The following is a 13,393-nucleotide window of genomic DNA, read 5'->3' on the forward strand; positions in this document are numbered from 1 at the left end:
AGGTCACCATTTTTTACTTCTTTCCTCATTATACCACATTTCCTTCTCTGTTCCTTTCCAAATCTCTGAATGCCATTACTTTAAGGTGTCCTTATCTGTAAAAGACTAATCATGAGAGAACAAAGGTTAGATTTCAATAAATATGCCTCAGAACTCATATTAACTTATATATGTAAGCCATCAACTCCACCTCACTCTAACTGCTCCTGAATGCTAAGAAACTGAAATTTATTTAAAAGAGAGAGAGAGAGAGAGAGAGAGAGAGAGAGAGAGAGAGAGAGAGAGCGCTGAAGTAGCCTAAGACTCTCTACACTGTTAGGAACACAGGCTGAAAAACAGACAATTGAAGTTTCAGTGATCAGTACTTTCCTTCCTGCACCTCCCCCACCCTCCAAAAAAAGCACCGGACGTGTCCCAAGAACTACGCATCCCTTTACATATATCACATCAAACAAACACATCTCTTTCCTTTCATCTTAGGGAGAAGCAAACCTAAATTATAATATTGTCAGTTTTAGCATGATAAATTACCAAATGCATTTCAGATAAAAACCAAGATTCCTTTCATAACCCCAAGACTTTCTATATTCATTAAACTGAAAGAAAAAAAAGTTCTGTCATTAAAAGCTAGGCTTAAAACCAAAATGTCAAAAGTGTAAGAAGTATTCCTTTAAAATAAACTTTCCTAAGACGTTTAACTTCAACTAAAGAGTCCTTTTTTTTAGTTTATAAACTTTAAACAATCTTTAAAATTCACATTTGTAAGACTGTTTTAAATTATTTTAGAAAACTTTGAGAGTAAAAAAAACTGCCATTATTTAACTTTAATCTATAAAAAAGTACTAAGCTAATTTTATTAATTTTGGTAAAAATACATGTAAAATGCCTGTTTTATGAAACACATAAAATGTTGTGAATTTAAAAAAAAAGCCCATAGTTATAGTCATATAGTTATAACCAAACCTCACCTTTGATACAATTCAAAGATTACTTCTTGGGCTGATGGGTAGCCCAACCCCAGATGAGTCCAAGCCCAGAACCCACATACACGGTGACAGGAGAAAATGGCCTCCTGAAGACTGTGCTCTTACACACACACACACACACACACACACACACACACACACACACACACACACACACTCTCTCTCTCTCTCTCTCTCTCTCTCTCTCTCTCTCTCTCCCCTCCCTCCTCCTTCCCTCCCTCCCAGATAGATAGATAGATAGATAGAAAGAAAGAAAGAAAGAAAGAAAGAAAGAAAGAAAGAAAGTGTGAAAGTCTTTTCAAAAAATCTTTACTATGGATTACTATAAAATAGTCCTCGACTCAGGAATACTATATCAACTGTAAGAGTCACAGAAATAGTTACAATTTTATGAGAAATGTGCTGTCATGTGAACTTTGTAAGACACAAAGGAAGAAAATATTTTATCAGTCTCTTATTAGTTAAGAGGCCTAATGACAATGTATTCTTGACCACGTCCAGTCTTCTGTATGACTTCCTTAGGGCTGTACTAATTTGAACTATTTCTAATCCCTACCTCAAATTAGCCACAACCCTGAGCCACCCAGTATTTCCAGGATTAGTGAAAGAACTGTTCCTACATTTTTAGTAGATAGCTGTAAAAAGGCAGTATAAGATGCTGCATTATCATTTCACAGGCAGCAAAATTTGCTCATAGTATCTTCCAGTCTGGTTTGCCATACATAGCTGATACTGTATTTGCATTTTTTCCCTTTACTTTTGAGACAAGGTAAATATGGTCTAGGCTGGCTTGAATTCCCAATCCTCCCATCCTACCTCCTCATAAAGACTTCCATGCATTGCTAGTACTTGTACTTGTTGAGGCTTATTTTCTCAAATACCAACAGTAAGAAAAAAGAATTTGGGGTTTCTATTTTCAAAATTCAGACAACAGAGGATAAATTATGGGTAGCTAGTTCTATAACTAACCCCTCTCAAGGATCTTCCACTTTTTGTAGGAGAGTCCAAAATTAATGTACATCAGCAATCCGGCCATCCCCCAACTAGTAACAGTAGTTAAAGCAGAATGAAATATGTTACATGCTTCTCAAAACCTGTAGGCAAGGAGATGAGGCACTGAAGCTTATAATTCATGCCATCAGTACATCACACTATACTCTGTAATCATAGGATTCTCCATCTTTCTTGGAGTATGTTTCTGAATCTTAAGGTTACAAAGCTCAACCCAGATCGAGACATGCTGCCATCAAGTCGGCTTCTTCCAAGACAACAGTAGTGCTGCAGCAGCCAAGGATTCAATCCTTGGCACAGATTTGCCCAAACGATACTGGCAGCGGCACTGGCTCTTCTCTTGCTATCTCGACTGTTACTATAGCTCCTTTTGCTAAATCTGCCTCTGAGTTTAGACCGGAGCTGGATGGCTCATAATCATCCAGCAGCTGCAGCTGAGCAATACTCAGCTAATTGTGGCACTGGAGCAGCTGAGAGAAGAAAAAAGAAAATATATACCCTATTGTAGCCATATACAAATGGCTGTACACAGTGTTGGTAAGACACCAACACACTTTAATAGGAACAGATTATTTCCTTTGAAGAGAAGCAGTTAGGTCTTGCTAGAGGACTTGTATTTATAGTATAAATAAGTTTAAATGTGAACCAAAGGTGACCTAGCCATGTAGCCCTCTGAACAATGGAAGATCTTACTAAAACTTCCTGTAAATATTCACACAAGGACAGAATCACAAACATCACCTTTACAACATGGCAAAGTTCCTGTGACATATGAACTTGGCGCAGATGCAATCTCTTCTTCAGTGTTCCTTTATGACAACATAAAGTAACAAAACCAACAGCTAAAACAGCAAGCAACTACACAGAATAAATAAAGCAGCATCAGGCAGCCACTCTGCCTCTCTGAACACACCACTGTCATTGTTTCCTTCTATGACAAAAGGATATTATTTCTTCAGACTCTACATACCTCATAAAGTGTAATTAAAGGAAAATCACTACACAATGAAGATATCATGTTAAAACTGAAATTTTTATTTGAAGCATTACTGCTTTGGGGGGAAAACTGAATGACCCTTGCTATATCAATTTTGTCATGGTACCTGATTTTCTGAAAGGTAGGTACCTGATAAAAGAACAACACCTATTTATTCAATAAACATGTTACTTACTATTTAGTACTTATATTTAAAATTAATAACACACAACATTTTCTCTCAAAACATTAAAATAACAATAAAAATCAAGAACTCAATAAGAAACATTTCTTAAAAAATTCTCTCATTACTGTACATTTGGAAGTGTATGGTATTTTCGAGTAAATTACACACACGAACTAGTATATGACACTTATGATGCAGGAAATCTAAACCTGTTAGCAAAGAAGAGCCCTTAAGCCAGACATCAATGACTAAAGGATGTGACAGGAAACCAGATTATCCTAAAAATTAAATTACTAATTTAACCTAAGCACATTTTACATTACATTGTATTCAGGCTTCTTAAAAGTATTTTTATGTAAAATATAAAACCCAGGTAAGAGACAAACATACAAATGTATGACTTGATAAATTAAGACCAACTCCTCCAAGACCCAAGGACAGAGAACTTTCCTACTGCTGTAGAAGTCTGGCCTTATCACAGCTGCTTCCTTCCCTCCCTATCTTTGTTTTTATGCAAATCACTTCCTTGTAGGTTTTTTTTTTACAATAATAATTTGATCATTTAAATTTGCATTCCTAGACATCAGAGCCTAGCACTGTGCTTCAAAAAAAAAAAATTAGTACAGTTTCTTTCCTAAATAATAGTACTAAGACTAATAAATGATGCCCACATTGAAGTGCCTCACTAAATTGGAAGCTAAATACATTTTTTAAAAAATTACCCACAGTAAATGCTATTTACTGTTAGAATTATGCAAATTTGAACTTCAAATAAACAGGGATTAGTAGTATTTCCCTTGTACTGGGTCCCTGCTCTTTTAGCATATTCTTTTATTTACATATGCAATGAAATAAAATTTTATTTGCAGAGACAGTGCTTTTTTGAGAATTTCCTGAACTAAAAACAATGTCTGACTATATATTAATATTATTCTTTGGTCATAAGACAAATTTCACACCTATCCCAAGAAGACAGGTCAAGGCTGTAATTTCACTTTCAGTTGAACAGAAAGGAGTCAATTTTGTGGTTTGTGAAGTCAGCAAAACCTAGCTACAAAATTAAAGGTATGATAACATTACCATAGTTTTATGGCAAAGTACACATTTTAAGAGTTCTTCTATCTTTTATCCTGGAAACATGGAATATAAATAGTCTTGTATTTAAGTTTCAATCAAAAGTAAACTCTCCCTCCCTCACCAAATTTAGGACCCACTGAAATGTCAACCAGCATTTACATTTTCACTGAGGTTTTGCTGGTATTCAAAAATAAGATATAGCTAAATGCTGACATAGCAAGAAGAAGAGAAAAAAATTCCTGAGGAACAACTTTCCTACAGTTGTGTTCTCTCTCATACGTGATGCATTTAAGAACTTTGGCTTTTAATTTAACATCTCCTATCCTCCCACTCAAAATGTTTCCAGTCCACAACCATTGTGCTGGTTAATAGAGGTAGCATGCATTCAGCCTTAAATGGAGTCACATATGCACACTTAGTGACATTTTCATTAGTATGTAATTTAAATTTAGATTAAATTTAAACACAGGATGTTTAAACACTTTCAATTGTCAAGATACTTTTAGTATAGTAATTTTACATAATGCACGAATATACTAAACCACAATATCCTGTGAAATCACTAATGTAAAAAACACAGCTGTGGAACACACGAGAGAGGTACTACGTTATGTTTCAACTGCAGACTTTTCCTTTATTTATTTTGATAACTGTCATTAGTCATTCCACTGCTGTTTCAATCACTTATGCAAAGAATAACCACATCAAAACTACGCTGTACCCCCATTCACTACAGCAATCCCTATGCTAGAAACGATATTCCCACTTTCTTAAAACAACTCTTTCCCAAGCCCAATAGAGCAAAAGCTGGAAGCAATTATCAGGAAGCAAAAAACACTCAAACAAAATTTTCGTTAACAGAGGAGGACAGAGAGCCGAACCCAAGGGAAGGCGGAGTGCCTTGATACCTTAAAAGTGGCCGCTGATTGTAACATGTCCCAACACCCTCAAAACCAAACAAAGGAAAACTTTATAAACACGTCGTGGTTTTCAATCAAACCAAGCACAACCCGCCGCTCACTCTCTCGCCTCCCGCGTTCCACTCCTCGCTCCGGACAGTTGCTGCGGGCGTCCGGCGACACAGACCTCCAGCCGCTAGGACGATAAGGGGCCGCTCCCCTACCTCAGGGTCGCGAGTGACTCCACGCCCTTCAGGACTCAGGGTGCAGCGGCGGCACCACAGAGGCTGGATCACTGCACGGACTCCCGCAGGATCGGGAAGTACTGGACAGGGCGGGGACCGAGGCGCTGGGCAAGCAGGTAGTGAGCCCAGGAGACACGCCCGCCCGCCGGCCGGACCGGGGGAGGGGAGAAGTTTCTCCTCAACTTCCAGACTCCCCGCCCGGCAGGCGGACAGCGCCGGGAGCGGCGGCGCCTCGAAAAGCCGGGGAGCAGGAGGGCGGATGCCGAGGCCTAGAGCAGCCCGGCCAGGGTCAGTCGCCTACGTTGCGAGGCCACGCCGCGAGCTTACCTGGGTCCGGCCGCACTCGCACGGGTCGCCTCGGGGAGAAGGCGGCCGGCCGAGGCGGACGCCCGCGGGGCCCTCTCCCTTCTCCACCTCCTGCTTGCGGGGCGCCGGGAGGCAGCGACGGCCGCACAGCCGGCCCGGGACGCGTTACTTGAGGAGGAGGGAATTCCCGGGCGCCCGCACCCCGCGGCCTCCCTCTCTCCTCCTCTCGCCGCCGGCCCCGCCCCTCCGCTCCCGACTGGGGCGGCCGCGCGCGGGGCAGGGGTTGCGGCTACCTGCGCGCGCCCGCTCACCGGAACTCGCGCCCTGCTGCTTGCTTGGAGCGCCTTCCGGCGCGGGAGCTCTGCGCGGGGTCCGCGGGCGGCTGGGAGGCCCGTCAGTGTCACGCCTGCCGGCCCAACATGGCGGCGGGGGCTGGGCGGGCTCCTGAGGGGGCGTGAGGAGAAAGCAGTCTGTGGTTCCCTGCCTGCCCGCGCGCGGACTACCTCTACGAGCGAAGCAGGGCTCCGCCTGGCTCACGGAAACACCGAAGAGTGTGGGGCTTTGTTTTGGGAGGGTGGTCGGGGTTGGGGCTCTTTGGAGAGAGGTTGACTGTTCGTTTCTCAACGTTGTGTCTCCGCACCCTTTGTCACTAATAGTAAAATCTCAGTCCAACCGCGAGAGCCACCCGGGCGGTGCTGACACCTTGGTCGCGGTCCAAAAACGTTCTCGTCTGGCCTTTCCTTAGCTGGGATCCTGTCCCTGCCCCAGAAGCTTCCTGTTGACTGTAGGTCGAACCAGCCTTGCCGGGAGTGGAACCGAAGCTGAGTTGTGTTGGCAACTCTCCCAGGAATGGTGGCTTTCACTTAGCGTGGGACAGCATTTTATTTGATCCTAGTAATAGGGAACCCGAACAGGCACTGTGACTCTGCTTGAGGGCAATGGAAACTGAGGTTAGGGTCCCCCAAAGTGAAGAAGTCACAATGAAAGGGTTTTCTCTTCCTCTGGAGGCCTTGCATCTTTTTCTACTTGCTTTGTAGAAAAAGTAAGGGTTCAGGAGGAACTGGGGTAAAGATGAAAGTCAAGGTCAAGAGACTAAATCTAGATGTATTTCTGCTAAAGGCACATCTGCCTTATCACACTCTTAATTTCCCTTTTGTATTTCCTCTTTGATGGGGTTATTCGAAGTATTAATGTGGGACTCTTGGTTTCCTTTGTGGTTTTCAGCGAAGTTCAGCATCATCTTTGGCATATTCTAAATAGCACCATCGACTTTGTCAGTATTCTGGTATTCTAGGAACTTAAATGCACACAGTTTTAAAAAGTTTCTTCAAAGAAAGGAATGGGAATCTACATGAGCACCTACGTGTAATGTAGAATGGTGATTTATTTTGCCATTGACTGAGACATTACGTTTTATATATAGACATACTCCATTTTTCTTTAAACTAGAACATTAATTACTTGAGCCGTTGCCTTTCTAAACCTTCAGATAAAATAGAAATATATTTGTGTCCCTAAACTCTCCCAATTTCAAAAACAACATACACAAATCCTCTCAATGTTTGAATTTGTTTGTATCTTATTTTGTTTTACTTTGCTCTCTTTTTTGAGACAGGGTCTTGTATAGCCCAGGCTAGCTTTGAATTTGCTGTGTAGCTGAGGATGACCTTGAGCCCCTCCTTCTGCCTCTACCTCCCAGTTTCTCGGGTTACGTTTAGGTTCTAGCACACACAATTTCTGTATTTTAAGGTAGGGAGAGGTCTATCAAAAATAGACCTACAACTTACAGGTTACAGTTAATGGCTATTAATTTTAGAAATGTTCTTAAAGATGGTGACAGAATCTGGGAAACTTTGCTGGGAAGTTTTGGTGTTATACAAATTAGTTGTAGCCAAAAAAACCTGTTTGTGAAATGGACAAGTGAATGTCGGCTCATGTTTCCCTCTTCACAGTGTTATAGTGAGATAAGGAGCGATCTTGAAACCTCTGAGAAAATCAGCACTGGGCAGGAAGGGGAAGGTCAGCGGAAAGTTTGAACAATATTAGGTATTTTCTAAAACTAAGGTGTTCTTACTCATTAAAGTTTGCTGGAAGCTTGAATTATTAGAAGTTGAACTGATGAGCAATGGAACCTGTGATTCTGGCTGGAAATGCTTTTTTTTTTTTTTTTTTTTAAGGACAAAGTGCTATCAGGGAGAGATCTGCCCCCTTCACTAAGGCTCTGGTAATGAGTTTCTCTTCCTGTAACAGTGGAAAGCCAGCTGCTCTATACAGGGTACATGCACTGTATGATCTCAACCATCTCTACCACCAGACAAACTTTTCAAGATACCTTTTACCCCTTAGGAGCAGGATATCCTTGTAACCACATGGCACCTGTCTGTACTGTCTTGGCTTTGCTTTTTTCCAGGGGGCCATGCCTACTCCAGGTCTCCAACTAGAAGCACAAGAACCTCCCTAAGCTAAGATTCATATGTTCAGGCATTTCTTCTTGAGTGTGAGGCTCATTATACCAAGCTCTCTGAAGCAGAACAGTTCATTAGTTACTCAAACTTTGTGTTTTCATGATCTTGTAGTAAATATGGTGGATTTGTTTTCCCTTCCTCTCAACTGGACAAGGGTTGTCTAAGAAAGCCAGAATAACAGATACACATGCCCTACAAATGAATATTTTTATACAAAATTAAGCAAATTAACCCAGTCTTCTTGCTGCTTTTTATTGCTTTCTCTAGCTTTTAATTATGTAGCTACCTGGTCTACATTCTTACAGTTTTACTCCTGCTTTCTGTCCGTCTTCAGATCCAGGGATGTTTTGTGACAGTCTAGTTTTTGCTTTGGTATCTACTCTGGGTTCCATTGACATTCTGACTTCAACCCTTCCAAGTTCTTTTTCAGCTTGGACCCAGTCTTAACAACAAAATACCTACTTTCAACTCTAGCTCTTGCTATTCACTCTGCGTGCTCCACTAGGAAGGCTCGCCTACTTTTTGAGCTCATACTTCAAGTTGACACTTCATTCTGCTCTCTTGTAACAGTAACTTGGAAACTTGTACTTGATACCTTTTGTCAGTTCCTGTGTAGATTGTGAGAATTAGTCTTCTACCAGTAGTTGGAAGTTAAGCCTGCTCTTTGAATATCTGTACTACTAATATTAGGCTTCAACATGGAATTTGGGGTATTTATATTTAATTTGGGGAAAGGAATGTGCTATGGTGCTTGGGAAGGTAAGCAACAGCTTATGAAAGTTGGTTCCTCCTATTACCATGTGGGTCCCAGAGACTGAATGCGGGTCCTCAGGTTTTGAAGCAAGTACCTTTACTAGCTGACACATCTCTCTAGCCCTCTAGAATTTGGAGTTTTGAAAGTAACTCAGGTTATTCTTAGCAGCTATGGTATATTTTAGAGTCTAATGGCAGAAGTATGAATAACTACCAGCAATAGCCAATGAGTGTCTTGAATCTCAGACCATCCCTGTATCAGACCTGGACTCCCCATATCTTCCTGGTTTCCTACTGAGCCTGCTTCTCCAGCCTTCCTGTTGATTCTCTGAACTTCCTCCAATAAATTCCTTTTCAGCTTAAAATAAGTAGAAAGTCCGTTCTTTGCAAGTAAGAAACTCAAATTAGACCCCAGCTCTTAGGAGGTGGAGGTAAAGAATCAAGCTATCTACAGTTACATACTGAGTTTCAAGCCATTCTAGACTCAACCTGTCTCAACAAGAAGTCCCAGAAAACAAAACTAAAGCAAAACAAAATACAATTTAGTGTCTACTACTTTGTATTGCTGACTGTCACCTCAGCTCTGAGGGCAGGATTTCCTGCTTTCTGTACAGACTAGGGGTGGGACACTTAAAGGGGAACCAATTTTCACAGAGAGGGATAAAGTAGCAGCACAGCCAGAGTGGAGATAGGAGCTTAAGGAATTGTAACACAGATTAATGTAATTCTTGCCAGGCATAAAGCTGACAGATCAGTCCTCTTACCTACATGAGGCAGTCAAGGCTCTCAGATCATGGCATCACTTTCGCCCTGAGCACTAACTCAAACCTCAGACTCCTGCTCAGCACAATTTTGACAGCAGCTACTTTCCTCCCACAAACTGTGTTTGTGGTTTGTATAGTTTTTCTTGAATGTTTGGCCTGTGTTTTCTGGTATCTGCAGCTGATGTGTAATAATATTGTCAGTGTTTCTGGCCATGAGTTTAAATTCCACTAAATTGCTACCAGTTTGTTACTTCTGAAGATATTTACACATAGATTAGGACAAGTAGAATCTTCTTGAAGGCAAGAAATTGAAGTTAGAATGTTTATCAGAACTGAGAGTTTGGAAAAGAAACTAAAAAAAAAAGAAACTAAATCAGGCTCTATCTTTAAAGTTCATTGAATGGGACCATAAAGCATAAAAGGGAACTTTTTATAATTAGATGTTTTTCAAGGTGGTGCTAGCTTGGGCTTTAAACAATGTGTCTAGAATGTATACTTTTCAAACTTTCTTTAAAATCTCGTTTCTAAAGCTGGATAGATTTTGTTGCAACTTTAGCTACAAAGACCAAATATGTCATATATATATATATATGTCCAATATATATGACCAAATTTTAAACTTTGACTCATCATACCTTAGGGTTTGACATACATAGCTACAATGTCTTTAATGCTTTAACAAAATGTATTCACTTTTCTTTGACTTGTATGTGAGTAGAGCTTCTGATGAGTTGAAAATGTTCACTTTTTCCTTACTAAAAAGAAACACATAGTGATGCTTGCCTTTAATCCCAGCACTCGGGAGGCAGAAGTCAACACAGACAAACCCTATCTTGAAAAGCAAAAGAGACACATATACATTAAATTTTTAAAGCAAACCCATACTTTGGGGAAATGTGCTTTAAGTTATGTGAATGAATGTATTAATCAAATCAGCAATGCAGATAGTAAAATTGATAAAAATATTACCAACAATCACCAAAGTAGTAGCTGCCTTTTATTGAGCTCCAGGCAATGCACAGGGCTTGCCTACAGCATTCCTTGAATCCCCAGACTATCCTTGGAGGTTAGCAGCCTTGTTTTCAGATTGGAGCTCTCAGGCTTTGAGAGAGAAGTTAAACACAATGAGAGAAGCCACTCCAAAATCTTTATGATTCAAAAAAAATTTACCCTCTCTAACAACAAGAATTATTTTTAAATTTTATTTCAATGACCATGTAAAACCACAGTTATTTCTCCCCAATTCTAGAATACCAGATAAATTGTTCATAGGAAAATACATAGTTGGGGTTGGGGATTTAGCTCAGTGGTAGAGCGCTTGCCTAGCAAGCAAAAGGCCCTGGGTTCGGTCCCCAGCTCCGAAAAAAAAAAAAAAAAAAGAAAATACATAGTTGAAGCTGAGTATGGTACACACATCTGTAATTCCAGCACCTGGGACCAGTTGGGATAATAGTGAAATCTTCTCTCAAAAATAAATAATTTAAAAATACACAACAAAGAAGTGTGGGGTTCTATAAACTCAGAAAATTCTATTTCAATCCTTTATCCATAAGGAAGGTTGGGGGAAAAAATGTATGATTCTAGTCTTAAAAGAACTCATTTAACTAAAAAGAAGAATCAGATAAGGCTTTCTGATGACTAATTTTGTGCAGTTATTCACTCGAACTTCCACTAAAACCTGTATACACCATGGTTTTCAAGCAAAACCAAATACCTAAAAAATAATTGTATATAAAACAATCATCTTACCAAATGAAAAGTACCTGTTAATATTTCCATTTTAATCTGCCACGCTGAGCTGACCACAGTTAAGCTTTGCTTGATAACCATAGTGGTAAGTGTTGGGGTCAGGAAATCACCACACAAACCTCTCAAACACTGACCACAGTCAAATGGGGGATGGTTTATTGAATGCCACGCCCCAAAACTGTTCAATTAGGCCCACAGATCAAACTCAGAAGATGACTGCAACACTAGGTCAAGATGCTATGGGCTTTTTAAGTCTGAGATCTTCAGACATCTGTTTCAAGTGGTTCTACCAATCAGAATTTAGGGATAGGGGTTTCCTAAGGAATGTCTTTGTTGTGCACTTATCCTGCTCCCATTGTTTGGAGTACTTAACTGTGGCAGGGGACTTGCCTTGTCTAACATTCATGTCTTAACTTGCCAACCAGGTTGTCAGTTACTCACATACATGTCTTTCTGCCAAGTAGGATGTCAGTTCCCAGGGAGGTCTTAGGAACTTAAACTTTACTCAATCCTTACTCAAAGTGGAAGTCTTATTCCAAAGGTTTCTTATATTGGTACAGGTGTCTCTCTCATGTTGGAGTCCATCCCAGGGGCAGTTTATGAAAGTAAATACCATAGAAATTCATACACAGGTGCAGGAAGTACTGCTGGGTAGTTGGTTTGGGTCCAAGCTTATTGTGGCTAACTATACAAATCAGTTCTAAATGACTTCTGTTGTGACTGGTTTCCAAGAACACCAAAGCACAGAACATCCTATTAGCACAAGAAACAGCGTATAAGAAAGTTTCCTTGTGACATTAGTAACAGCACAAAATGGCAGGCTAGACAAGTAATAGTTACCTAGGCCTTCACATTCTACCCAGGCCTTAACAATAAGACCAAATAACAGTTAATAACATAATGTGAGGTAATATTTTAATGTCTTAAGTAAATTTATTCATAAAACATTTACAAAGCACTACCTAGCAGATTATATTTTAGTCTATATTAAACATTTTATGATTTTTATTAACTTAGAGAAACATGATAGTGAGACATATACTGAAATCCAAAATACAGCATAAAGGAGACTTCCAAAGACTATTGGGGCCTTTATTTCTAGAGAAAAATGATACTCTACAGTTTTATATATTAAAAGCATTCTTTTAGTGCTAATTGATGGCAGCACACACCTTTAATCCCAGCACTCAGGGGTAAGGTTAGGCAGAGGTGAGGCAGATCTCTTAATTTAACACCAGCCTGGTCTATAGTGCAAGTTCCTGAACACTCAAGGCTACACATTGAAATCCTGTCTTGAAAAACAAACCCTTTTAGAAATACTCATGAAAGTCACTATGGTTTAAATGTCTTAAAATAAAAACCCTAGACACTATTATTCAACTGCCTTATATAGTTTTATCACCATCCATTTTTGTATCTTTAGCATGAGCTAATCCTCAACCACTTCACATTATCTGAACTCTGTGTTGTGATGAGTTTACCTGGCCAGATATTCTTTTTTTTTTTTTTACGGAGCTGGGGACCGAACTCAGGGCCTTGCGCATGCTAGGCAAGCGCTCTACCACTGAGCTAAATCCCCAACTCCCTGGCCAGATATTCTTATGAAGTCTCAAAACTGCATTCTAAAGAATTAGCAACTGTACTGATGATTCAAATCATATATGATGACTCTCACAGTTTAGAGGATGCTATTTGAATAACATAAACGTGACCATCTTTCACAGAGATTTTCCATATGAAAACCATATAATTTTGGAATAAAAAGCACATTGATATTGGTATTGGTCCTTGCTTTATGTAAAAATTATTCTAGTAAGTTAAAACTGAAGGAAAGGAAAAGACTAAGAAATGGACATTTTAGGAAAAACAAAACAAAACAAAATAAAAATAAATAGATTAGAAAGTCAGTTTATGTTATGGGAAATGATGTAAAATTTATTTGAACTTGTGTCCAGGAAATTCTTTTGGTTCTTCT

At 39.9% G+C, this 13,393-nt stretch overlaps 1 protein-coding gene across 4 annotated transcripts in view; it reads right to left on the reverse strand.

The window, feature by feature from the left end:
• Yes1 (YES proto-oncogene 1, Src family tyrosine kinase) overlaps positions 1-6,020 on the reverse strand; it is a 73,199-nt gene extending 67,179 nt beyond the window's left edge. Inside the window, exon 1 of one of the 4 annotated variants that reach the window (XM_032901773.1) lies at positions 5,999-6,020. The gene's annotated coding sequence lies outside the window, so the exon portion shown is untranslated. The other 3 variants (XM_032901770.1, XM_032901772.1, XM_032901771.1) reach the window with 3 other exon arrangements.
• Between the last annotated feature and the right edge of the window lie 7,373 nt (positions 6,021-13,393).

The sequence above is a fragment of the Rattus rattus genome, chromosome 4 (assembly GCF_011064425.1).
Source record: "Rattus rattus isolate New Zealand chromosome 4, Rrattus_CSIRO_v1, whole genome shotgun sequence".
Lineage (NCBI taxonomy): Eukaryota > Metazoa > Chordata > Mammalia > Rodentia > Muridae > Rattus > Rattus rattus.